The sequence below is a fragment of the Capra hircus genome, chromosome 14 (genome assembly GCF_001704415.2).
Source record: "Capra hircus breed San Clemente chromosome 14, ASM170441v1, whole genome shotgun sequence".
Taxonomy (NCBI): Eukaryota; Metazoa; Chordata; class Mammalia; order Artiodactyla; family Bovidae; genus Capra; species Capra hircus.
This window is the reverse complement of record NC_030821.1, coordinates 41,491,424-41,517,974: the sequence shown is the minus strand read 5'-3', so window position 1 is coordinate 41,517,974 and position 26,551 is coordinate 41,491,424.

The window sequence follows — 26,551 nt, the reverse complement described above, 5'->3', positions numbered from 1 at the left end:
TATATATTTAAGGACATTAAATAGTCTTATAAAATAAAGTAATATAGTTGAAGTCATGTAGGGGTATTATAAGCATTTACTCATATCTGGCTCACTTCTCCTTCTTGGTAGGTACAAGGAGTACTGACTGCTTCCTAAGACTTGGTTTATGGTCAAAGGCATATCAGCAGAAATAACTGCTGTCACTTCCGGCTGACATGCTGAATTCCTCTTCCTCCATACTCCCTTCTCCTGCAGAGTGGACATGAAGCATTGTGTTGAGAAGTAGAGGCCACAAGATCAAAGCAGCCTAGGCTCCTGAGCTGCCATTTGAAGAATAGCTGCTCTGGAGAGAACTTTTTGCATTTGGAGAATAACAGCACCAGAGGGTATCCAGACTGTAGGGTACTTTTTGCAAGAAATAAACGTTATTTTGATAAGTCACTGAAATGTTGTGTTCTTTTTACTGCAGTATAATCTAGTCTCATCTGATTGACCCCAAAATAAGTGGTTGGGACATAGTAAAAGAAGAAAGTATAGATTTAGATAACAAATATACTGTTCAAAGATTTAAATAACTAAGTATACTGGTAAAAGTAATACCTATGAAGAAAATCTCTGAAAAATGTACAAATTTTCCAAATTGTGAGGAAAAAGCCCCACAAATATGTATAAAAGGAAACAAATGCTATTTACATAGTGACACATTTTAAAAAGTAGTGGGAAAAAATATTTTAACCAAACATGTAAATCATTTAAATAAATATAAAAGGGCTTAAATTATCAGTTTAAAGAAGAAGTTTTATTAGAACCAAGGACAAAAACTAGTAATACATTGAATACAAAAATTACAAAATAACCCAAAAAAGCCAAATATAGAAAATACGGATGTAGCTTGGAGAAGGAAGTGGCAACCCACTCCTGTATTCTTGCCTGAAAAATCCCATGGACAGGGAAGCCTGGAGGGCTACAGTCCACGGGGTCACAAAGTCATACACAACTGAATGACTAAACACGTGGATCTAGCCAGTTCAAGAAGATGCAAACTAAAAAAGAAAAAAAAAAAAGTGGGATTAGCAATATTGAATCAGAAACAGAAACACCTTTTAATTGTAAACTCTTATTTTTTCCAATTTCAGTTTAATAAAAATTTAAGACAATTAAATATGCTGACAATGAAATATTATAATATATACATAATTTTTAAGTTCTGTACTCTAATAATAGAAAATATTCTTTAAAAAATTGCTATGAACTTCCAAATTTGGTCATATGTGGTGTCGTAAAACACTTCAATAAACTTTGAAAAGTCAAATTATTGTATATTATACCCTCTGATTTAAGAGAGCACAAAACTGTAAAAAGTACACTCTTGCATTTAAAAACAATATGCATGTGTATATACATACACATTTAAGGGCTTCCAATACCGAAGAAAGGCAATGACAAAGAATGCTCAAACTACCTCACAATTGCACTCATCTCACATGCTAGTAAAGTAATGCTCAAAATTCTCCAAGCCAGGCTTCAAAAATATGTGAACTGTGAACTTCCAGATGTTCAAGCTGGTTTTAGAAAAGGCAGAGGAACCAGAGATCAAATTGTCAACATCCACTGGATCATGGAAAAAGGAAGAGAGTTCCAGAAAAAACATCTATTTCTGCTTTATGGCCTATGCCAAAGCCTTTGACTGTGTGAATCACAATAAACTATGGAAAATTCTGAAAGAGATGAGAATACCAGACCCCTTGACCTGCCTCCTGAGAAACCTATATGCAGGTCAGGAAGCAACAGTTAGAACTGAACATGGAACAACAGACTGGTTCCAAATAGGAAAAGGAGTACATCAAGGCTGTATATTGTCACCCTGCTTATTTAACTTACATGCAGAGTACATCATGAGAAATGCTGGGCTGGAGGAAGCACAAGCTGGAATCAAGATTGCTGGGAGAAATATTAATAACTTCAGATATGCAGATGACACCACCCTTATGGCAGAAAGTGAAGAGGAGCTAAAAAGCCTCTTGATAAATTTGAAAGAGGAGAGTAAAAAAGTTGGCTTCAAGCTCAACATTCAGAAAAGTATGATCATGGCATCCGGTCCCATCATTTCATGGCAAATAGATGGGGAAACAGTGGAAACAGTGTCAGACTTTATTTTTTTGGGGCTCCAAAATCACTGCAGATGGTGATTTCAGCCATGAAATTAAAAGACGCTTATTCCTTGGAAGAAAAGTTATAACCAACCTAGACAGCATAGTTAAAAGCAGAGACATTACTTTGCCAACAAAGGCCTGTCTAGTCAAGGCGATGGTTTTTCCAGTGGTCATGTATGGTTGTGAGAGTTGGACTGTGAAGAAGGCTGAGTGCTGAAGAACTGATGCTTTTGAACTGTGGTGTTGGAGAAGACTCTTGAGAGTCCCTTGGACTGCAAGGAGATCCAACCAGTCCATTCTAAAGATCAGTCCTGGGTGTTCTTTGGCAGAACTGATGTTAAAGCTGAAGCTCCAGTACTTTGGCCACCTCATGCGAAGAGTTGACTCATTGGAAAAGACTCTGATGCTGGGAGGGATTGGGGGCATGAGGAGAAGGGGACGACAGAGGATGAGATGGCTGGATGGCATCACCGACTCGATGGACATGAGTTTGAGTGAACTGCGGGAGTTGGTGATGAACAGGGAGGCCTGACGTGCTGCAATTCATGGTGTCGGAAAGAGTCGGACACCACTGAGTGACTGAACTGAATTGAACTGAATTGAATTGAAGGGCTTCACATGTGGCTCAATGGGTAAAGAATCTGCCTGCAAAGCAGGAAACACAACACTTGGATTTAATCACTGGGTTTGGAAGATCCCCTAGAGGAAGGGCAAGGCAACTCACTCCAGTATTCTTGCCTGCAGAATTTCCATGGAGAGAGGAGCCTGGAGGGCTACAGTCCATGGAGTCACATGGAATCGGACACAACTCATGCAATTTAACACGCATACACATATAAACATATATTTAACTTTATTAAGATGTATTTTAAAGAACAAAAAATCAAACCATATCAAGTGTACAATTCAATTTTTTTATTGGCAGTTTCAGTGATCACCAGAAGTCAGTTTTAGTGTTTTCACATGTCCCCGAAAGATTCCTCATGCTCATGTAAATTTCAACCCTGTTCCCACCCCAATTCCCACCTCTAGTCCCTGGCATCCACTAATCTACTTTCTGTCTGTGTAAAGTTGCTTTTGTTGGATTTTTATGTAACTGGAACCATATAACATGTTGTGTCTCTTATGTCTATCTTCTCATTCTTAGAATGAGGTGTTCTGATATTAATCCATGAGACAGCATGGCCAAGAGTTTCTTCCTTTTTTTTTGCTGAGTACTATTCTATTGTATGGATATTCCACACTTTATTTATTCATTTATCAATTGATGGACATTTAGGTTATTTCCATTTTTTAGTTACTGTGAATAATGGTGCTATGAATATTCATGTGCAAGTCTTTGTGTGGAGATGTGTTTTTATATAACCTGGTTATAGACTTAAGTGTGTTAGACTCTACAGTAATTTATAAGAAACTTTCAAACTGCTTTCCAAACTAGCTGTACCATCTCATTTTCTCACATAAATTGTATGAAATTTCTCCGCATTGTCACACTGTTAGTTATTGTTAGTCTTATTTTGTATAGCTGATCTGCTGCTGCTGCTAAGTTGCTTCAGTCATGTCTAACTCTGTGCGACCCCATAGACAACAGCCCACCAGGCTCCCCTGTCCCTAGGATTCTCCAGGCAAGAACACTGGAGTGGGTTGCTATTTCCAGATATAAAATATTTCATGTGGTTTTAATTTATGTTCCTCTAATTATGAACTTGTACTTATGAACTCTGATGTGTTTTTTTCAAGGCCACCAAGAAATTAGCTTAATCCTGACACTATCTATCTGGAGATTGCATGAGATTGCACAGGTAAAGGATTGAGTAATACAAGACTGCCTCCCACCCCACTCAAATGCACAAATTTCAGAGACCAAACACAAGCCCGGTTGCCGCTTGTGGTTCTGACCAAACAGCTATAGATAAGAGGGTCCCATAACTTTCTCCCTGTGATTTGTCACTTAGTTGTGTCACCCTTTGCATGATCCTTCGGACTGTAGCCCACCAGGCTCCTCTGTCCATGGGATTTTTAAGGCAAGAATACTGGAGTGGGTTGCCATTTCCCTCTCCAGGGGATCGTCCTAACCCAGAGATTGAATGCATATCTCCTGTGTCTCCTGAATTGCATGTAGGCATATTCTTTAATCACTCAGTCTTGGGTTCTGTTAATATGCTACAGTACTTCACAGGATTTAGAGAAACATTTTACGTATGATTATTTTATAAAAGTATATAGCTTAGGACTCTGTGGGAGGAGTTTCATTGGAAGCTCTCAAAATCCTGTCCTTTTCAGGTTTCTGTGATGGCTTCATTGTATCGGTATGGTTGATTAGCAAGACCTTCTAGAACTAACATCCAATTAAGATGTCCTTTTCATCAGAGGAGATTGGAATGCAAAAGTAGGAGGTCAAGATATATCTGGAGTAACAGGCAAGTTTGGACTTGGAGTACAAAATTAAGCAGTGAAAAGACTAACAGAGGTTTGCTAAGAGAAAACACTGGTCATAGCAAACACCCTCTTCCAATGACACAAGAGATGACTCTACACATGGACATCACCAGATGTTCAATACCGATATCAGATTGATTATATTCTTTGCAGCTGAAGATACAGTCAGCAAAAATAAGATGGCGAGCTGACTGTGGCTCAGATCATGAATTCCTTATTGCCAAATTTAGACTGAAACAAAAAAAGTACAGAAAACCAATAGATCATTCAGGTGTGATTTAAATCAAATCCCTTGTGATTATACAGTGGAAGTGACAAAGAAATTCAAGGGATTAGATCTGATAGTGTACCTGATGAACTGTGGACTGAGGTTCATAACATTGTACAGGAGGCAGTGATCAGAATCATCCTCAAGAATGCAAAAAGGCAAAATGGTTATCAGAGGAGGTCTTACAAATAGCTGAGAAATGAAGAGAAGTGAAAGGTAAAAGATAAAAGGAAAGATATGTCCATCTGAATGCAGAGTTCCACAGAAGGGCAAAGAGAGATAAGAAAGTCTTCCTAGGTAATCATTGCAAAAAAATAGAGGAAAACAATAGAATGAGAAAGGATAGAAATCTCTTCTAGAAAATTAGAGATATCAGGGGAGTATTTCATGAAAAGATGGGCACAATAAAGGACAGAAACTGTAGACCTAGCAGAAGCAGAAGATATTAAGAAGAGGTGGCAAGAATACGCAGAAGAACTATACAAAAAAGATCTTCAGTTCGGTTCAGTCGCTCAGTCATGTCCGACTCTTTGAGACCCCATGAATTCCAGCATGCCGGGCCTCCCTGTCCATCACCAACACCCAGAGTTCACTCAAACTCATGTCCACCTAGTCAGTGATGCCATCCAGTCATCTCATCCTCTGTCGTTCCCTTCTCCTCCTGCCCCCAATCCCTCCCAGCATCAGAGTCTTTTCCAATGAGTCAACACTTTGCATGAGGTGGCCAAAGTATTGGAGTTTCAGCTTTGACATCAGTTCTGCCAAAGAACACCCAGGACTGATCTCCTTTAGAATGGACTGGTTGGAGCTCCTTGCAGTCCAAGGGACTCGCAAGAGTCTTCACCAACACCACAGTTCAAAAGCATCAATTCTTTGGTATTCAGCTTTTTTCATAGTCCAACTCTCACAGCCATACATGACCACTGGAAAAACCATAGCTTTGACTAGACAGACCTTTGTTCGCAAAGTAATGTCTCTGCTTTTGACTATGCTATCTAGGTTGGTCATAACTTTCCTTCCAAGGAGTAAGTGTATTTTAATTTCATGGCTGCAATCACCATATGCAGTGATTCTAATGTCCCCCAAAATAAATACTGACACTGTTTCCACTGTTTCCCCATCTATTTCCCATGAAGTGATGGGACCAGATGCCATGATCTTCGTTTTCTGAATGTGGAGCTTTAAGCCAACTTTTTCACTCTCCTCTTTCACTTTCATCAAGAGGCTTTTTAGCTTCTCTTCACTTTCTGCCATAAGGGTGGTGTCATCTGCATATCTGAGGTTATTGATATTTCTCCCAGCAATCTTGATTCCAGCTTGTGCTTCCTCCAGCCCAGCGTTTCTCATGATGTACTCTGCATATAAGTTAAATTAGCAGGGTGACAATATACAGCCTTGACATACTCCTTTTCCTATTTGGAACCAGTCTGTTGTTCCATGTCCAGTTCTAACTGTTGCTCTCTGACCTGCATATAGGTTTCTCAAGAGGCAGGTCAGGTGATCTGGTATTCCCACCTATTTCAGAATTTTCCACAGTTTATTGTGATCCACACAAAGTTTTTTTTAAAAAAGATCTTAATTAAGATCTTTAAATAATCTTAATTAAGGTCACTAAAAAAGATCTTCAGTTCAGTTCAGTCACTCAGTTGTGTCCGACTCTTTGCGACCCCATGAATCACAGCATGCCAGGCCTCCCTGTTCATCACCAACTCCCAGAGTTCACTCAGACTCACCTCCATCGAGTCAGTGATGCCATCCAGCCATCTCATCCTCTGTCGATCCCCTTTGCCTCCTTCCCCCAATCCCTCCCAGCATCAGAGTCTTTTCCAATGAGTCAACTCTTCACATGAGGTGGCCGAGGTACTGGAGTTTCAGCTTTAGTATCATTCTTTCCAAAGAAATCCCAGGGCTGCTCTTCTTCAGAATGGATTTGTTGGATCTCCTTGCAGTACAAGGGACTCTCAAGAAAGATCTTAATGACCCATTAATCATGATGGTGTGAACAGTCACCTAGAGCCAGACTACCTGGAATATGAAGTCAAGTGGGCCTTATCAAGCATCACTACAAACAAAGGTACTGTACGTGAGGGAATGCAGCTGAGTTATTTCAAATTCTAAAATATGATGCTGTGAAAGTTCTGAACTCAGTATGACAGCAAATTTCAAAAATTCAGCAGTGGCCACAGGGCTGGAAAATGTCAATTTTCATTCTAATCACAAAAGTAATGCCAAGGAATGTTTAAACTCCTGCACAATAGCACTCATCTTATACATCAGCAAAGTAATGCTCAAGGTTTTCCAAGCTAGGCCTCAACAGTACATGAACTGAGAACTCTAGATGTTCAAGCTGGATTTAAAAAGACAGAGGAACCATAGCTTAAATTGCCATCATCTGTTGGATCATAGAAAGAACAAGAGACTTCCAGAAAAACTTCTGCTTCTGCTTCATTGACTATGCTAAAACCTTTGAGTGTGTGAGTCACAAGAAACTGTGGAAAATTGTTCAAGAGAAGGGCCTACTATACCACCATACCTGCCTTCTAAGATAATCATATGCAGGTCAAGAAGCAACAGTTAGAACTGGACATGGAACAAAAGACAGGTTCCAAATTGGGAAAGGAGTATGTCAAGGCTGTATATTGTCAGCCTGCTTACTTAACTTATATGCAGAGTTATTATCATGAGAAATGCTGGGCTGGAGGAAGCACAAGCTAGAATCAAGATTGCTAGCAGAAATATCAATAACCTCAGATATGTAGATGACACCACCCTTATGGCAGAAAGTGAAGAGGAACTAAAGAACCTCTTGATGAAATTGAAAGAGGAGAGTGAAAAGCTGGATAAAAAATCAACATGCAAAAAATGAAAATCATGGCATCTGGTCCCATCACTTCATGGCAAATAGATGGGGAAACAATGGAAACAGTGACAGACTTTATTTTCTTGGGCTCCAAAATCACTGCAGATGGTGACTGCAGCCATGAAATTAAAAGATGCTTGCTTCTTGGAAGAAAAGTTATGACCAACCTAGACAGCATATTAAAAAGCAGAGACATTACTTTGCTGACAAAGGTCCATCTAGCCAAAGCTATGTTTTTTCTAGTAGTTATTTATGGATGTGAGAGTTGGACCATAAAGAAAGCTGAGCACTTAAGAATTAATGCTTTTGAACTGTGATGTTGAAGAAGACTCTTGAGAGTACCTTGGACAGCAAGGAGTTCCAACCAGTCCATCCTAAAGGAAATCAGTCCTAAATATTTGTTGGAAGCACTGATGCTCAAACTGAAGCTCCAATGCTTTGACCACCTGATGCAAAAAGCTGACTCATTGGAAAAGACCCTGATGCTGGGAAAGATTGAAGGCAGCAGAAGGGGACAATAGAGGATGAGATGGTTGGATAGCATCACTGACTAGATAGACATGAGTTTGAGCAAGGTCCAGGGGTTGGTGATGGACAGGTAGACCTGGTGTGCTACAGTTCATTCATTGGGTTGCAAAGAATCAGACACAGCTGTATCAATAAACTGAAATGATTAGTGGTTGACTAAGTCATTGCCTTTGGTGACGGAACTCGATTTCCACCCTTTTCCCTTCCCCAGAGGTGAGGGGCTGGTGGGATGCGACTGAAAGACCAGCCAACTAAATACAGAATGGTCTTCCCTGGCAGCCAGATCTCACCCTCTGTTACCTAGGGGCTTTGCAAAAGTCACCTCACTAACATAACAAAAGAAGCCCTTAATGCTTTCCTTGCTTAGGGAATTCTAAAGGTTTTAGAAGCTCTGGGCCAGGAACTGGAGATAGACCAAATATGTATTTCTTATTATAAACCACAGGACTACGTTATTTGGGTTTCCATGTGGTACTAGTGGTAAAGAAACCACCTGCCAATGCAAAATGCTTAAGCAATGCGAGATCGATCCCTGGGTTAGGAAGATCCCCTGGAGGAGGGCATGACAAGCCACTCCAGCATTCTTGCCTGGAGAATCCCATGGACAGATAAGCCAGGCAAGCTATAATCCATAGCGTCTCAAAGAGTGGGACGCGACTGTTGTGACTTAGCAAGCATGCACACTGTTCATTTCTACATCTTTGGTAAAATATCTATTAAAATCTTTTGTTCATTTTTAGATTTATATGTATATATAGCCTTGAATATTATATAGTATGAAAGATAAAGTATTATGTATATATTACATACAATGTTACATATATGATGTTTAACAATTACATGTAAATAATGCATAGAACATGATTAAAATCCTTTTTCTCAATTAATGAAATAAAACTAAAGTTTTTGGGGAAGAAAACTGATGACCTAACATATTTAGTTAATGGAAAGCAAAAAAGTGAAAAACAGGTGAGTTAATCACTCAACTCAACACATTTGAAATTGCAAAAATTCACATAAGGAAAACTGAAAAGAAACTATATATATATACAGAAATAAATTATTTATGATAAATAAATTAATAAACAAATGACCTATCTTGGGGGAAAATTAAGAATATATATGTCATTTTCTAAATCAAACAAGAAAAATTGACATCACAGACATATATGACATATAGACTAATAACAGAAATAATCAGATATAGGGGATGTTAACTAAATCATAAGAGACTAATTTTCTCCATTCTATGCCTATGCATTTACAAACCTAAATTATATGTGCGTGTGTGTGTGTGTGTGTGTGTGTGTGTATGTATCTTTTTTAAAAAACTTTTTTTTAGGAAAATGTAAAATGCCACCACCAATCACAGAACAGACAGATAGTCTTGAACTGAGTAATATGAACTGCAAAACAGATTTGCCAAAGCCATATACTAAAAAAAAAAAAAAAAAAAAAAAGGACTGTTTCCCAGAACAGTTCATTAAAAAACAGTTAATTCTAAGCTATCTAAAATCCACTGAAGCACAAAATAGCTTCCAAATCCTTTTTACCAAGGTGGAAAAGCATTAACACAAAACAGTGATAAAAATATATATATATATATATATATATATATATATATATATATAGTCTATCTGCTACATAGGCCCCTACACTTTCAAAAAGATGAAGAAAAACAAAGAGAACTCCAAACTAATCTCACCCATGACACCAATTTACAGAAATATTAAATAAAACCTACCAAATATTACCAAGAAGCATACTAATTAAGACTGAGACTTATTCCATGTATGAATCTAAAAAGCCTTTTGAAGAAAGTGAAAGCGGAGAGTGAAAAACTTAGCTTGAAGCTCAACATTTAGAAAATGAAGATCATGGCATCTTGTCCCATCACTTCATGGCAAATAGATGGGGAAACAGTGGAAACAGTGTCAGACTTTATTTTGGGGGGCTCCAAAATCACTGCAGATGGTGACTGCAGCCATGAAATTAAAAGACGCTTACTCCTTGGAAGAAAAGTTATGACCAACCTAGATAGCATATTCAAAAGCAGAGACATTTCTTTGCTGACTAAGGTCCATCTAGTCAAGGCTATGGTTTTTCCTGTGGTCATGTATGGATGTGAGAGTTGGACTGTAAAGAAGGCTGAGCACCGAAGAACTGATGCTTTTGAACTGTGGTGTTGTAGAAGACTCTTGAGAGTCCCTTGGACTGCAAGGAGATCCAACCAATCCATTCTCAAGGAGATCAGCCCTGGGATTTCTTTGGAAAGAATGATACTAAAGCTGAAGCTCCAGTACTTTGGCCACCTCATGCGAAGAGTTGACTCTTTGGAAAAGACTGTGATGCTGGGAGGGATTGGGGGCAGGAGGAGACGGGAACGACCGAGGATGAGATGGCTGGATGGCATCACTGACTCTATGGAGGTGAGTCTGAGTGAACTCTGGGAGCTGGTGATGAACAGGGAGGCCTGGCATGCTGTGATTCATGGGGTTGCAAAGAGTCGGACACGACTGAGCGACTAAACTGAATTGAACCTATTCTGTTATCTCCCTGAACTTGACTGCTTTAGCACCAACATCTGCAACATTATAGCATCTAAACAATATTTAGTAACATTCAATGCTTTTTCACTTGTGCTCACAGAGTGCCTAATGTCCGGGTAACTCTTTGGTGACTTGAATCATTGTTATTCTTTAGTAAATCACTTCATAGTGAATGACTGATTCTCTGTGTCTTTTTTCAAAACTCAGAAATGTCCAAGTATTCTATTTTTCTTTGCATTCTATCCTACATTTCATCTCAGACTTGTTTTGTATTTGTGTAAAAGGGCAAAGGTTTCCCTGGACCATAATTAATTGTTTGGGCTTTCATTTGTACACTATTTACTTTTGCATGCAACTTATGTAACTAATTAGATATATAGCAGTAGTTTTGCATTAAATGCAATGTATGCATTGATAGTTTTGTGTTCAAAATAAACGAAACACCAATATAATATTTAAATGCAACATTTTTCAAATTTTAAGAATAAGCAAACCAAAAAGGCCAATTATTAAACTAGTACACCTAGAGTAGTGATTAACAACTTTCTGAATCTCTCTTTTTTCCCCCTTCTATCAGTCTATTATGTTTATCCATCTCTCTTTCTATAAAGCTATTATCTAACCATTTCCTTGAAATTCCTTAAAGTTCTACTCTCACAGAAGTCCTAAAAAGCCTTTTAGGATAAGCTGTACATTCAGATTCTTTTCTGCGGGCAATAGACATCATCTGATTATCTTACTAATGGAGGTAAATGTCTATCTTGATTGGGAGAAAAATACCACAGCCTTGTATCAAAGTATATCATGGTATAATAAGAAATGAGTATAATGCATGGCTTTTATCTGCATTTTCTCTTCTTATTGAAAGAAGGAATGAGACTAGAATAGGTGCTGCAGAAGTCCATTAAAAATAAGGTTGTTCACTCTGAGTCTTGCCTGGACTGGCATAAAGACACTGGGATAAGATGGGAACCAAGGTGTTGGGAAAGCACCTCATTAAAGATAGGCTGCCCAGAGAGAGCAGAAGGAATACTACGGCTTGAGAGCAGGGCAGTAGCAAGTCCAGACATACAGGGATTCATACACCTGAAGTCTGGAACAGTCAAACCAGCTTGAGGCCATCTATCGCCATAGTGGTTAGCAGCTGCAGGGGCTGTTTGAACCCTAGATTCCTGGAGAGAGTACAATACCAGAGTGACTACATCACAGAGCTTCTGACCCTGAGATCCAGTAAGTAAATGTTCATAAAGCAAGGATCAAGAGGTTTGGTTCTCCCTGGGCACTTGGCTCTGAGGGTGAACAGGCATTCATTAGACAGATAAGGCTCAAGTTTGAGAGATAAGTCTTAAGCATTAGCAAGAGCATATCTGAGGCTTCCTAAAGTAAAATAACAGGCCACCCACCAGAGTGGAGAGGGCTCAGAGAAGGCACAGCTGTGGCTGTCATAGAAGGATTGGACCAAGGAAAATTTTATTATAAATGAGGCTGTCTCTAAGAAAAGCAAAATTTACTGGTGTGATAGTGTTAAACACTCATCCTTCCTATTCAATATACAATGCAGTTTGCTTTTGACTAAACACTTGAGTAACATTCTGTTTCTAGTATCTCTAAAGAATAAGTATGCAAATTTTAAATTTTATGTTTTAAAAAATTAAAAAAAAAACTTGAGAGCTAGAGAGGATTGCCAGGATAATATATTCTATCACATACCCACAAAATCCATTTCCAAATGAGAAATGTGACACTCAGGGAGATTCTATAACTTGCCTAGAGTCATGAGTGGTAGTGAAATAATTAATAATCATATTGCTGATTCCTAGCACAAACACCTTCATTATGCAATATAGAATGCTGCTAATAGACAATAAACTTGCTAAATAAAATTTCTACTTTATTCCACTTCTCAAAACGTCAACAGAAACAATTAATGGTTTGCTACTTACAGGTTTGTTTTTATTTTTTTTAATAAAAATTCTTATAGATACAACTCATAGGTACTGGCACATTCTATATAGGTGCGTAGAAATATATAATGTCACTATATATACACTGCATATATAGAGATATACTATCTAAATATATATCTATCTATCCAGATATATATAGACAGATATATACAGATATATATATATATATATATATAGCTTTATATATAAATGAATATATGGAGGTATATATGTATGTATAAAGTTTTCATTGAAGGTGTAATTTCAAGTTGTAATTCCTATCAACTGAAGAGTAGAATGTGTGTGTGCTTAGTCACTTCAGTGGGTCTGACTCTTTGTGATCCTATGGACTGTAGCCTGCCAGGTTCCTCTCTTCATGGGATTCTCCAGGCAAGAATACTGGGGTGGGTTGCTGTTCCGTTGTCCAGGGGATGTTCCCAACCAAGGGATAGAACCTGGATGTCCTATATTGCAGGCAGATTCTTTATTATCTCAGTCACCAGGGAAGCCCTTTTGTTTGCATGTTTTGCCACTAAGTTATGTCTGACTCTTTTGTGACCCCATGGACTGTAGCCTAGCAGGCTTCTCTGTCCATGAGATTACTGGAGTGGGTTTCCTTGCCCTCCTACAGGGGATATTCTGGACCCAGAGGTCAAACCAACACCTCTTTATGTTTCCTGCATTGGCAAGCAAGTTCTTTACCATCAGCCCCACCTGGGAAAGGAAGATAGAAAACACTGCCTCAGAAGGTGTCATATTGGCATGTGGATTGTTTTGAGTGACAGGCAATCAAGATAGAGCAGATTTAAGAAAAACTTTTTGCCCTCACCTTACCTGCCTAAAATAATTTAAATAAAGGGTCTGTTCCAGGAAGAAACTATCACCAGAGATAACTATGATGAGTATGGGTTACATGTGATAAGCTGGGGGAGCTCAGCAGGGTCTGTTCAAACTCCTCTCTTTGTCCCATTGCCTCTGCTTGGCATGGAAAACACTTGTTTGCCAAACATTTGCTCTTTCCATCTTGCTGTGATTTGCCATCATTTGAGGACCTAGACCACTACCTTCTTCTCCTTAGTTCAGGATGACATACTTGCTTGTGTGCTCAGTATAAGTCTCAACTGCCTGAGTGTCTGAGAACCTCTTACGTCTATGGGAGGTTCCTGTATACATGAACTTAATTTTGTTTTTCTCCTGTTAATCTGTCTTATGTCAATCTAATTATTAGATGAGTTAAAAAAATATGAAAGTAGAGAAAAAATTTTCCTTCCTGACACAGCTTAAAAACTTGAACATAATACAACAAGCAAACATAAAAAGATTCTGACTGATTGGAAATAAAATGTGGAGCTGACTAAGGACAATGGGATTTGATGAATGAAAATACAGTGAGCTTCCTGGCTGTCTTTTTCAACTTTTATTTAGCCATGATGAGGCACAGGGGCCTGCAACCTGGAACTATCAAAAGAGGTAGACAAAACCCCTGAGAGAAGCCTTCTCTACTTAGCCAAGGAAGAAGGAAAATGGTAGCTTAACAGAGTAGTAAAATTGTTGATGATACCCACTGTACGCTACCTCAATACCAGTGGAAAATTTTTCCTCTTCCCTTTCTTGGTGTCAGGGGAGCTGAGCACTGAGCCAAAGTTCCACACATTTTCCCCTCATCCATACCAACAATAGATAGCAACAGATGGTGCTCTGACTCACACCAGATTGTTCTTGTTTGAGCTAAGCAAAGAGCCAAACTTTGACCTTACCAGGCAGCAAAAATGTGGAATAAAGCAGTGCTCGTTGGCATTATCCAACACCCTGGCATCTGTGCCAGTATCAGTGAAGCTCAGCGGAGTAACGAACCTCCACCCTCACTGTTCTCCACCTTGCTGTCAGCACTGAGGAAGTACAAAATGGTGTGAGGCAGCACTAAGTGACATTCTGCTTTTGCTGATAGGGTAGTATTGGTGGAGATCATAAAGGGCTGAGCTTCTACCCCTGTCCACCAGTAGCAAGGCAGGGCAATGCCATGCTCTGCCCTTTCAAGGGTAGTGTCAGTAGAGCCCAAGAGCATCTGAACCTCCACTTCCACCCCTACCTCTACCATCACTAAACAGGGTGACTCTTCACTAAAACAGATTAAATTGTGAATCCAGAATCTCACAACATATCCTAGAAGTCCAAAATACAATCCAAAGTCACACACCAATCCAAGAACCAGAATAATCACAACGTGAATGATGAAAGATAAATAATCTATAGATGCTAACCCTGAGATAATTCAGCTATTAGAATTATCTGACAAGTATTTGAAAAAAGTAATCATTTGCTTGCTGCAGTCCATAGGGCTGCAAAAGTTGGATATGACTTAGCAACCAAACAACAGCAATAAATCATCCACTTGATTCTTGAACAATTATGAACTTTTAATAAGTGAAAAGATAGAAGTCCAGGTTGAGATGCATCATGATCAAACTTCTGAAAACTAAAGACAGAGAAAAAATCCTAAATACAACTAAGTAAAAATGATCCATTTGCTATACAGGAACAATGGTTTGAGTGACAGCATTTTTCTGCTCTGAAGCTATGGCCTCAGAAGGAAGTGCAATTTGTTTTTCAAGAAAAGAAATATCAACCTGATTCTATATATAGCAAAAATATTCTTGAGAAATAAATGCACTCTCAGAAGAAGGAAAACTAACAGAATTTGTTATCAGCCTACTTACCTTTAAAGAATGGTTATAAGAAATTCTCCAAAGAGAAAGGAAAATAATAACTGTAAACTTTCATTTGTATGTCATAGCTGAATCACATATGGATTTAACAGCCTAACACAGTTCCATTCCAATGGTAGTTTTTGCAGGGGCACTAATTTTGTTTATGTATGTAAGTACTCAGTTTGTTAGCTGTTCATGTGATACATACTAGGCGAATGATCGTAAGCCTTTGCCAAGTACTAAGCTACGTAGCAGGAACACAGTGCCTGTTAGAATTGCCCATGTTAGAATTTTATACATGCAGAGAACATAAAATTTCGTGGGAGAAAAATGGCATTGGACACATAATGAGACATTTTTTAAATTTTACAATTATTTAAGATCCTATGAAAATGTATAAGATCAAGGAGGTTGTATGTCAGAGGAGCCTTACTTCTTCTAGTGGATTGGGTAGGCAGGGTTTTCTGAGAAGTTTTGATGTAAGATGTTTAAAAATGAGGGAGATAACAGGATTACTGTTGATAGGAGCAAGGAAGGGTGTAGGAAGAGCATTCAGAATAAAGGGACACCATGCACCAGGGCCTGATGTGGAAAGAAAGGAGTTTGGGGACATTCTAAGAACTAAAAGAAAACCAGCACAACTGAGATTTTAGTGTGTAACATGGGGAAATGACATTTTTGAGATAAATGGAGCCTGAGATTCACACAGTTCGTTTTAAATTTTAAACTATATGTATGATCAACATTGAGCTGCAGTGTTTTATTGTTGCTATTTGTTTGTTTCTAATTGGGATATAGTTGCTTTATGATGTTGTGTTAGTTTCTGTTGTACAAAGAAGTGAATCAGCTATGTTCATACATATATGCCCTCCTTCTTGGACCTCCCTGACCTCTACATCCCATGCATCCAGGTCATCAACGAGCACCATGCTAATCTCACTGTACTATACAGTAGGTACCCACTAGCTACTTGTTTGACATCTGGTCCCATCACTTCCTGGTGGCTCAGACAGTAAAGAGCCTGCCTACAAGGCGGGAAACCTGGTTTCAATCCCTGGGTGGGGAATATCCCCTATAGAAGGAAATGGCAACCCAATCCAGTATTCCTGCCTGGAAAATCCCATGGACGGAGGAACCTGGTAGGCTACAGTCCATGGGTTGCAAAGAGTTGGACACAACTGAGCAACTTCACTTTTCCATCACTTCATGGCAAATAGATGGGGAAACAGTGGAAACAGTGAGAGACTTTATTTTTGTGGCTCCAAAATCACTGCAGATGGTGACTGCAGCCATGAAGTTAAAAGATGCTTGCTCCTTGGAAGAAAAGCTATGACCTACCTAGACAGCATATTAAAAGCAGAGACATTACTCCACTAGCAAAGATCCATCTAGTCAAGGCTATGGTTTTTCAAGTAGTCATGTATGGGTGAGAGAGTTGGACTATAAAGAAACCTGAGTGCAGAAGAATCGATGCTTTTGGACTGTGGTGTTGGAGAAGGCTCTTGAGAGTCCCTTGGACTGAAAGGAGATGCAAACTGTGCATCCTAAAGGAGATCAGTCTTCGGTGTTCATTGGAAGGATTGATGTTGAAGTTGAAACTCCAATACTTTGAGCAACTGATGGGAAGAGTTGACTCATTGGAAAAGACCCTGATGCTGGAAAAGATTGAGGGCAGGAGGAGAATGGAATGACAGAGGGTGAGATGGTTGGATGGCATCACCGACTCAATGGACATGAGTTTGAGTAAACTCCGGGAGTTGGTGATGGACAGGGAGGCCTGGCGTGCCGCACTTCATGGTGTTGCAAAAAGTCGGACACGACTGAGTGACTGAACTGAACTGAACTGATGGGACCAGATGGCATGATCTTAGTTTTCTGAATGTTCAGTTTTAACACAACTTTTTCACTCTCCTCTTTCACTTTCATCAAGAGGCTCTTTAGGTCTTCTTTGCTTTCTGCCATAAGGGTGGTGTCATCTGCATATCTGAGGTTTTGATATTTCTCCCTGCAGTCTTGATTCCAGCTTGTGCTTTATCCAGTCCAGCCTTTCTCATGATGTACTCTGCATATAAGTTAAATAAGCAGGGTGACAATACACAACCTTGACATAACTCCTTTCCTGATTTGGAACCAGTCCATTGTTCCATGTCCAGTTCTAACTGTTGCTTCTTGACCTGCATACAGATTTCTCAGGAGGCAGGTCAAGTGTCTGGCATTCCCATCTCTTTAAGAATTTTCCACATAAATCCCAGTTTACACAAGTATTCATGAGCCTTTTACTGATAGGTGAGGAGAAGTAGCATCAGGAGATATACATAAAAATAAACTTTAGGCATATTAAATAAATTAACATAGTACTAGAGAAATTTCCATTGCAATCACTTGAAAGGTTAGAATATATAACAATCAATTTGAGCTTGGAAAGCAAATACATTTCTGCTCTTACTCTCCAGACAGGGCTATCTGTGGGCATGGAGCTGATGGAAACATGACTACAATCAGTAAGTGGTGTTATTCAAGCTTGCTTCCCTAGGACATCTTAGGTGGACTTTAAAAAAATTTGTGTAAACCATAGTTGTGTGCATGCATGCTAAGTCCCTTCAGTCATGTCCTACTACTCTTTGTGATCCTATAGACTGTAGCTTGCCAGGCTGCTCTGTCCATGGGGATTCTCCCAGCAAGAATACTAGAGTGGATTGCCATACCCTCCTACAAGGGATCTTTCCAACCTAGAGATTGAACCCTGAGTCTCTTAGGTCTCCTGCATAGGCAGGCTCTTTACCAGTGCCACCACCTGGGAAGCCCAAACCATAGGTACTACCTTAAATTAATGTATTTCCTTGCAGTTATGTGTCAAGGATTATTCTAAGTATAATTTTATTGATTTCATTTGACTAAGAAAATTAGAAGCATACTGGAAAAAGTTCTGTAGATAAGGTGTTGAAAAAGTAGTGATTGACTGAAATGTTCTCCAGAAAATGGGCAATAAATTGATAAGCAAGATAGAAGTCACCTGGAATATTTGTTGGCAGTAGCTGCCCCTGTCACAAAGAGAGGAAAGTGATGATAACTGCTATCCTTGGGAATCACCAAGAACTAAGAATCACCCTGTCATCCACCTGTGTTTCCTGAAAGAAAGAAGAGGCTTTGAAAAGCTGCCAGCAAGTTTGGAAAACTCAGCAGTGGCCACAGGACTGGAAAAGGTCAGTTTTCATTCCAATTCCAAAGAAAGGCAATGCAAAAGAATGTTCAAACTACCACACAATTGCACTCATCCCACACACTAGTAAAGTAATGCTCAAAATTCTCCAAGCCAGACTTTAGCAATATGTGCACCGTGAACTCCCTGATCAAGGTGGTTTAGAAAAGGCAGAGGAACTAGAGATCAAATTGCCAACATCCACTGGATCATGGAAAAAGGAAGAGAGTTCCAGAAAAACATTTATTTCTGCTTTATTAACTATGCCAAAGCCTTTGATTGTGTGGCTCACAATAAACTGTGGAAAATTCTGAAAGAGATGGGAATACCAGACCACCTAACCTGCCTCTTGAGAAATCTGTATGCAGGTCAGGAAGCAACAGTTAGAACTGGACATGGAACAACAGACTGGTTCCAAATAGGAAAAGGAGTACGTCAAGGCTGTATATTGTCACCCTGCTTATTTAACTTCTATGCAGAGTACATCATGAGAAACACTGGACTGGAAGAAACACAAGCTGGAATCAAGATTTCCAGGAGAAATATCAATAACCTCCGATATGCAGATGACACCACCCTTATGGCAGAAAGTGAAGAGGAACTAAAAAAGCCTCCTGATGGAAGTGAAAGAGGAGAGTGAAAACGTTGGCTTAAAGCTCAACATTCAGAAAATGAAGATCATGGCATCCTGTCCCATCACTTCCTGGGAAATAGATGGGGAAACAGTGGAAACAGTGTCAGACTTTATTTTTTGGGGCTCCAAAATCACTGCAGATGGTGACTGCAGCCATGAAATTAAAATACGCTTATTCCTTGGAAGAAAATTTATGACCAACCTAGATAGTATATTCAAAAGCAGAGACATTTCTTTGCTGACTAAGGTCCGTCTAGTCAAGGCTATGGTTTTTCCAGTGGTCATGTATGGATGTGAGAGTTGGACTGTGAAGAAGGATGAGCACCGAAGAATTGATGCTTTTGAACTGTGGTGTTGGAGAAGACTCTTGAGGGTCCCTTGGACTGCAAGGAGATCCAACCAGTCCATTCTGAAGGAGATCAACCTTGGGATTTCTTTGGGATGAATGATGCTAAAGCTGAAGCTGCAGTACTTTGGCCACCTCATGTGAAGAGCTGACTCATTGGAAAAGACTCTGGTGCTGAGAGAGATTGGGGGCATGAGGGGAATGGGACGACCCAGGATGAGATGGCTGGATGATATCATGGACTCGATGGACGTGAGTTTGAGTGAACTCTGGGAGACAGTGATGGACAGGGAGGCCTGGTGAGCTGCGATTCATGAGGTCGCAAAGATTCGGACACGACTGAGCGACTAAAATGAACTGAACTGAACTGAACAGGAAACAATGGTTTGATCATAATGCTTTTGCATTCAAAACACTGTTGCATAATATATGATATTTGTTTTTCTCTTCCTGACTTTTTCACTCTGTATGACAGACTCTAGTGGAAATCTAGAAAAATGGTATTGATGAATCTATTTTCAGTGCAGCAATAGAGATACAGACACAGAGAATGGACATATAGACGCAGGGTGTGGAGGGGTTGAATTGAGAGATTGGGACTGATTTATGTGCACTGCCATGAAGAATTGATGCTTTGAGCTGTGGTGTTGGAGAAGACTCTTGAGAGTCCCTGGAACTGCAAGGAGATCCAACCAGTCCATCCTAAAGGAGATCAGCCCTGAGTATTCATTGGATGGACTGATGTTAAAGCTGAAACTTGAATCCTTTGGCCATCTGATGTGAAGAACTGACTCACTGGAAAAGACCCTGAAAAGATTGAGGGAAAGATTGAGGGCAGGAGGAGAAGGGGACAACAGAGGATGAGATGGTTGGATGGCATCATCAGCTCATTGGACACGAGTTTGAGTAAACTCCAGGAGTTGGTGACGGACAGGGAGGCCTGGCATGCTGCCATCCATGGGGTCGCAAAGAGATGGATATGACTGAGCGACTAAATTGAACTGAACTGAACTGAGTGAAGACTTCTGGGTATATCCCATAGTTGTACATGGCAGAGAGGCAAACTCAACTTAATAGAAACAACCAAAATGTTCATGAACCAATCTGTGAAACAACAAGATGTTTATTTTTGCTTGGTTGTAAATACTATTAGTTTATCCAAGAATTCTTTATCAAGAGAGTAGGGTAGAGAGATCACTGAAATGTCACCTACCGGCCACAGTTAAAAGAGAAGCTAGTTGCTGGCACCTATTCCTTTGTGGATATTCTGCCCTTTTCATATCTTAATCTCATTCTCACTGACCCAAATTCTTCTCCTTTCAGGATCCCATCACAGCTGTACTCATATACTTGCATAGAATCTTTCCCCCTCTCTTCTAGCCAATATCATGGCCTCTATGTTTTTATATCTGACTTGACAACCAAATTCTGACCTGATGGTTTTATTTGTCTGTACCAAATGTGGTATAAGAGTGGTGTAAAAATCTGCTTGCCAGTGAAAAAGATGCGAGAGATGGGGGTTCAGTTCCTGGGTTGGGAAGATCCCCTGGAGGAGGAAATGGCCACCCACTCCAGTACTTTGTCTGGAAAATTCCATGGACAAAGGAGCCTGGCAGGCTGCAGCCCATGGAGGAGCAAAGAGTTGGACATGACTGAACGACTGAGCACACACCCCTATATTCCTTAGTATTTGCCCTCTAGATTAAATCATGTAGAGTTAACGTTTACTTACCAGAGTTATACTGCCCACTCTGAGAAAAAGCACCAGACTCTTCCATTTGAAAATAAGCAAAAAATAATAATGGTGCACTGTTCTGTTAAAGGTAATTTTTAAATTGATTTATGACTTATTTCTTAACCTAACATCACATTGTTTTTAAAAATTCCATATACTTCCCTTGATGTATTTATTTTATATTATAAAAATATGTCAAGGAGATAGTTAAATGCATTATTGTTGGGGAAATCTTTCAAAAGATACTGATATAAGAAGCTAAGGAGAAAGTCACTTTTCAGAAATGAGATTAAAAAATAGAGTAATTTTTATACATGGTGGCTCTATAATAATTTTTAAACTCTTTAGTTCAAATGCATTTTAATGTAAAAGATCACTCTATGATAATATTAACAGACTTTTATTATGTGCCTACAGTGTCAGAAATGTACCAGATATATTACTATTTTTCTTTTTATATCTTAGCATCTCTATGAGATAAATATTATAGCTTCACTTTAAGGTGAGCAAATTGGGATTCAGAGAGGCTTAATGGCTTAGCTAAGTTTACCTGCTAATAAGTAGTGAAGCTTTGATGGAAACAAGTCTGATTGGAAACCCTGTTCTGGATTACAGTTCAATATCATGATATGTTGATTTTGGCTACTTTTAAATTACAATTAAAATTAAAAAAAAAAAAAAAAAACCTAGACAGAAATTTCAGTGAGAATCAGTATAGCTCTGACAGTCACATACCCTGTATTTAAATAACAGACCATTTTTTGAAAATTCATGAAGACTATCACTTTTGTATCTCTAAACAAGACTATGAGATTTTTTTTCCCTAAATTTTGCTTTTAAAAGACTTATATGTTCTTTGTGATAAATATAATCTTCATGGTTATTCCTCAGAATTAGACATTTAATTTCACAAATTCATTGTATGCTTATGAGAGAATTTTATAGGTTATAAGTCTAACTACAATTACTCACTACCTGTTCATTTTCCAGATTTTGGAAATTATGAGTTATTTATTGCACAACTTTCATTACATAAAATTCCAAATTAGTGAATTTATCAGTTTATATAATACTGTCTCTTTGTGGATATTATCCTCCCTACATAGTGATTAGGAGTATATTTAACAGGTCACTATCACATTTATTGTTGCTGCTGAAGACTTCCATTCACTCCAGCAGGTCTTTGAGCAATTTCCATGTGCCAAACCAAAGCAAGGGCTGCTGAATGAAAAACAACATAGTTCCTACCCTCAGTAAAGGCCTAATTCTAGCACATTGGCTCAGATGGTAAAGAATTTGCCTGCATTGCAGGAGACCTGGGTTCTGTCCCTGGCTTGAGAAGATCCCCTGGAGGAGGGCATGCAACCCACTCCAGTATTCTTGCCTGGAGAATCCCAATGGAAGAGGAGCCTGGAGCGGGTTACAGTCCATGGGGTCACAAAGAGTCAGACATGATTGAGTGACTGACTCAGCACAGCGCAGTACACTGTATAGAGTAGCAATTACAGAAGTTCATTTTTGAATTTCAAAAATGATTAGTTAAGCTCCTAATAATGGAACTGGCTAGAATTAGACTTTTCAGATTTTATTACACATTAAGCAGCAGCAATTTTCAGTTAGGGCCCTTTGTAAAATGAGATTTAGAGGAAATACTGACTCTGCTCTGTAGTTACATCACTGGGTACTCTCTGCCTACAGCCTAATATCTATTGATTTTAACTTATAATCTTCGATGTCTTGCAGTCTAGTATTCCACCACAGGATTTTTTGCTAACTGCTTATAGACTACTTTATCTGATTCTACTTTGTGAAACACAATGCCGACTGCTGTCAGGGTCGTATCCCCAGTTCTTCAGGACTCTGAATTATTCTGCTATTCTCAAGCATGTTTCAATCTACACTTATCTTCTGACCAACACCCCAGTTACAATATGGTCAAACTAAGTATTGGTAGCTAATGGTGTTATCTAGCTTTTGATAAAGATTGTATTTCTGGTTTCAAGGAAATCCTCTACCATGCAAATAGGAAAAATATAGCCTCATTAAAAAACAAGAAACAAAGACATTTATTTTCTATTGCTAAGTGGAGATTATAGTTACTATTCAAAATAAGTACATGGCAGAGCTCAAATCACAATGCCAAAATTTAGAGAGGACTCATTTAGATACATGATTGATAACGGATTTGTGATGTATGTTGTGAACAATGTTATATTATGATTATTAAAACATAAACATATTTTAATTAGAAATCATTTTGTTAATCAATTAATGGGTATCATGAAACTGATTTCTCAAGAAAAATAATAGCATGGTATATAGTAGAAAGACAAAGGGATTTGAAATTTAGTTTCTAAAATGGAGTGATAATACTTTACAAATTTACAATAAGGACAAAATAAGAAAGTCATATGAAACACTTTTATAAAATTCAATCATAGTTTTAACTCAGATAACTATCTGGTAATTAATTGTAAAAATAGGACAACAAATTGACTAAACATATTGGAATGATTCTTATGAGAGGAGAAATATCTCAATTATACAAAACAAGTATGTAGAAGTCCTACTTATAGATAGCTCCTTGACTCCCTAAGATGTCTAAACAGTAGATATGAAACTACCTCAGGGCTGAGATAATTGGTTTCACTTTTATATTGCTCAGTTTCTACATTTACATTAGCTGTACTAACAAAAAGGCAGGCTCGTTTATTTTTTCTAAGTAGACCTATTATAATGTTTAGAGAATATAAGGGACAGAATATATCTCATATCATGGAGATTAATTTCTCATTTTAACCACGATTTTTAAATGCAGTGAAAACAACTATGTTTAAGAATGTGAGTAGATCACAGAGGAAGAGAAAACTGAAACGGCTAATATACTTGACCAATATACTTGTATCTGGGGTCACATGCGGGGGAGAAAGCGGTTCTTACCATTGAAAAGCTACAAAAGACCTTGCAGTCACTGCATTTGGATGTAATAGCTAACCAACAGAAACACAAAGTGGAACTTGCTCAGCTAGAACAGCAGATAACACAGCTTGAAAGCGACTTTACAGCTGCCAGGAAACTTTGTAGTTAGAAAGATCAGCTACACCCTTGAGATTGTGAGACATGGGGAAGCAGATATCTGTTAAAAAATCACATTGTTATTGATAAGTAGAGGGAACTGGAAACATACTACTTTGTTCATTTTTTCTGAATTATTGAGAAGTATCTATTTTGCCATAAATTTTGTGAATCCATCTTTCTCTTGTTGTTTGTCTCTAAATTCAATATATACCGCAAGTGCTGGTAATAGAAATGCCATCAAGTTTCATTTAGATAGAGATTAAAATGAAATAAAAATGCAGTATTTATTAACTTATGCCTGTAGATGGCTTGAAGATAAATCTGCCAAAACGGTAAGTGTAAATCCTTCCCTATTCTCTTTGTATTTCAGAGGCAAAGCAAACGACACATTTTTTCTAGTGGGGAAAATGACACGTGTCTGACAGGTGAAATTAACACCATCTATCCAATTCAATTGACTAAGCGCTTATTGTATAGAGAGCTAAATATAGGACTCTGGGCTAGATGCTAGCAACACACAGATATGCAAATAGGGCAAAGTCCTGATCTACATGGAGCTTATTTCCTGATGGGAGTTCATTGAGTGGACTACTATGTGATACACAGGCTGCTATTATGTTCATTAAAAAGTATGCAAGTTCACTTTATTAAGTATGCAATTTTTATTATTGATTAAGAGTAGGTTTCCTTTTTAAAAAAAATAGCACAAAAATCAATTATCTGAAATCTAGTCAACAAATATGTAGTCTCTACATTCCAGAATTTTTCAAATTCTAAATTTTAAGCATATATTCATAAAACATGGATAAATGTGTTCTACTCCCTTGTTCTTTTAAAGCTAGTGTTACTATATAACTTTTATAATGCAGGGTTTGGGGGTTTTTGTTTTTTTTTAATCTGGAGATTTGCACAGCCTGCTCAAAATAAGGATATGGAAGAAATGGCCACTGAGAGACCTAGGACTTTGAGATTCCCCATAGAAAACAAACAAAACAATATAATTCTTACATTTGTAACAACTATTGAAGTGCTTCATCATGTTGAATTATTTAAAGACTATCAGCTATAGTAATACCAAATCATTCTTGCATTGAACTTACAATTTAACAGTTGGTTAGGGAAAAGCCATGTAGAATCGAATAGACATAACCCACACCTTTTATTAATAATAACAGAAGTAATGGAACAATGAAATACATATCCATAAGAAGATATCACGTGCCATTTACTAAGTTTTGTACACCTGAGAAAATGTTAATATAAATACTTGTTATGTTAAAAATATAGCCAAACATGTCTGTAGGTTTTAAGCTGTCTAATGTAATTCTACATTCTCAGTGACTAATGTTTAACATTTGAACCAAAAACAGTTTGGCACGAATAATTAAAGTCTTAAGTTAAATACATAGACAGTCATTTAAATTTAGATCTGCAATAACATTTACTATTATTCTCCAAGGCTTTGACTGCTTGACAGAAACAAAGTACTCTGGGATTAATTTCAAGAAATGGTGCCAACTGTGCCGCAATTTGCTGTAATTAAGACATGAAAGAACACTAAATATTCAGATTAAAAGAAGCATGATAGAGCATGATAGAAAGTCAAGGTGTGGCAGAGAGCCAGAAAAAAAAAAAAAAAAAAAAAAAAGACACAGCCAGGAATACCATATTGATGGATATGAAAACAGCACCAGTAAAGGTTGGTGAATTTTCTTTTAAGGAAGCACATCATTTTAGTCTTAGATTACTTTTTATGCCTTTCTTCACTCAAATTTAAAGCTGAGACCTGGTGTGTTAGAAAGATAATAAAATTAAAAAAGAAAGTGACAAACATTGTGTTCTACAGCTAATTAGTTTAAGTGATGTGGAGAAGTCATTAGGGGGGTATCATAATTATCTTTATGGTGAAGGAATTTCCCTGTGTGTTACATTAGTGTAGTTTGCTTTAGAGCTAAATGAAAAAGCCATATAGGTGTTAACTACAAGAGATTAAATACACTTTCTGTGTTCATTAAATTCTTCTTTACAGTTTAAAGAGAAAGAACTCATTTTGATCTAACAAGTCTCCTTTTTAATTCCCTAAGAATCATGGGAAATATTCTTTAGTCTTGGAACGTTTATGTATT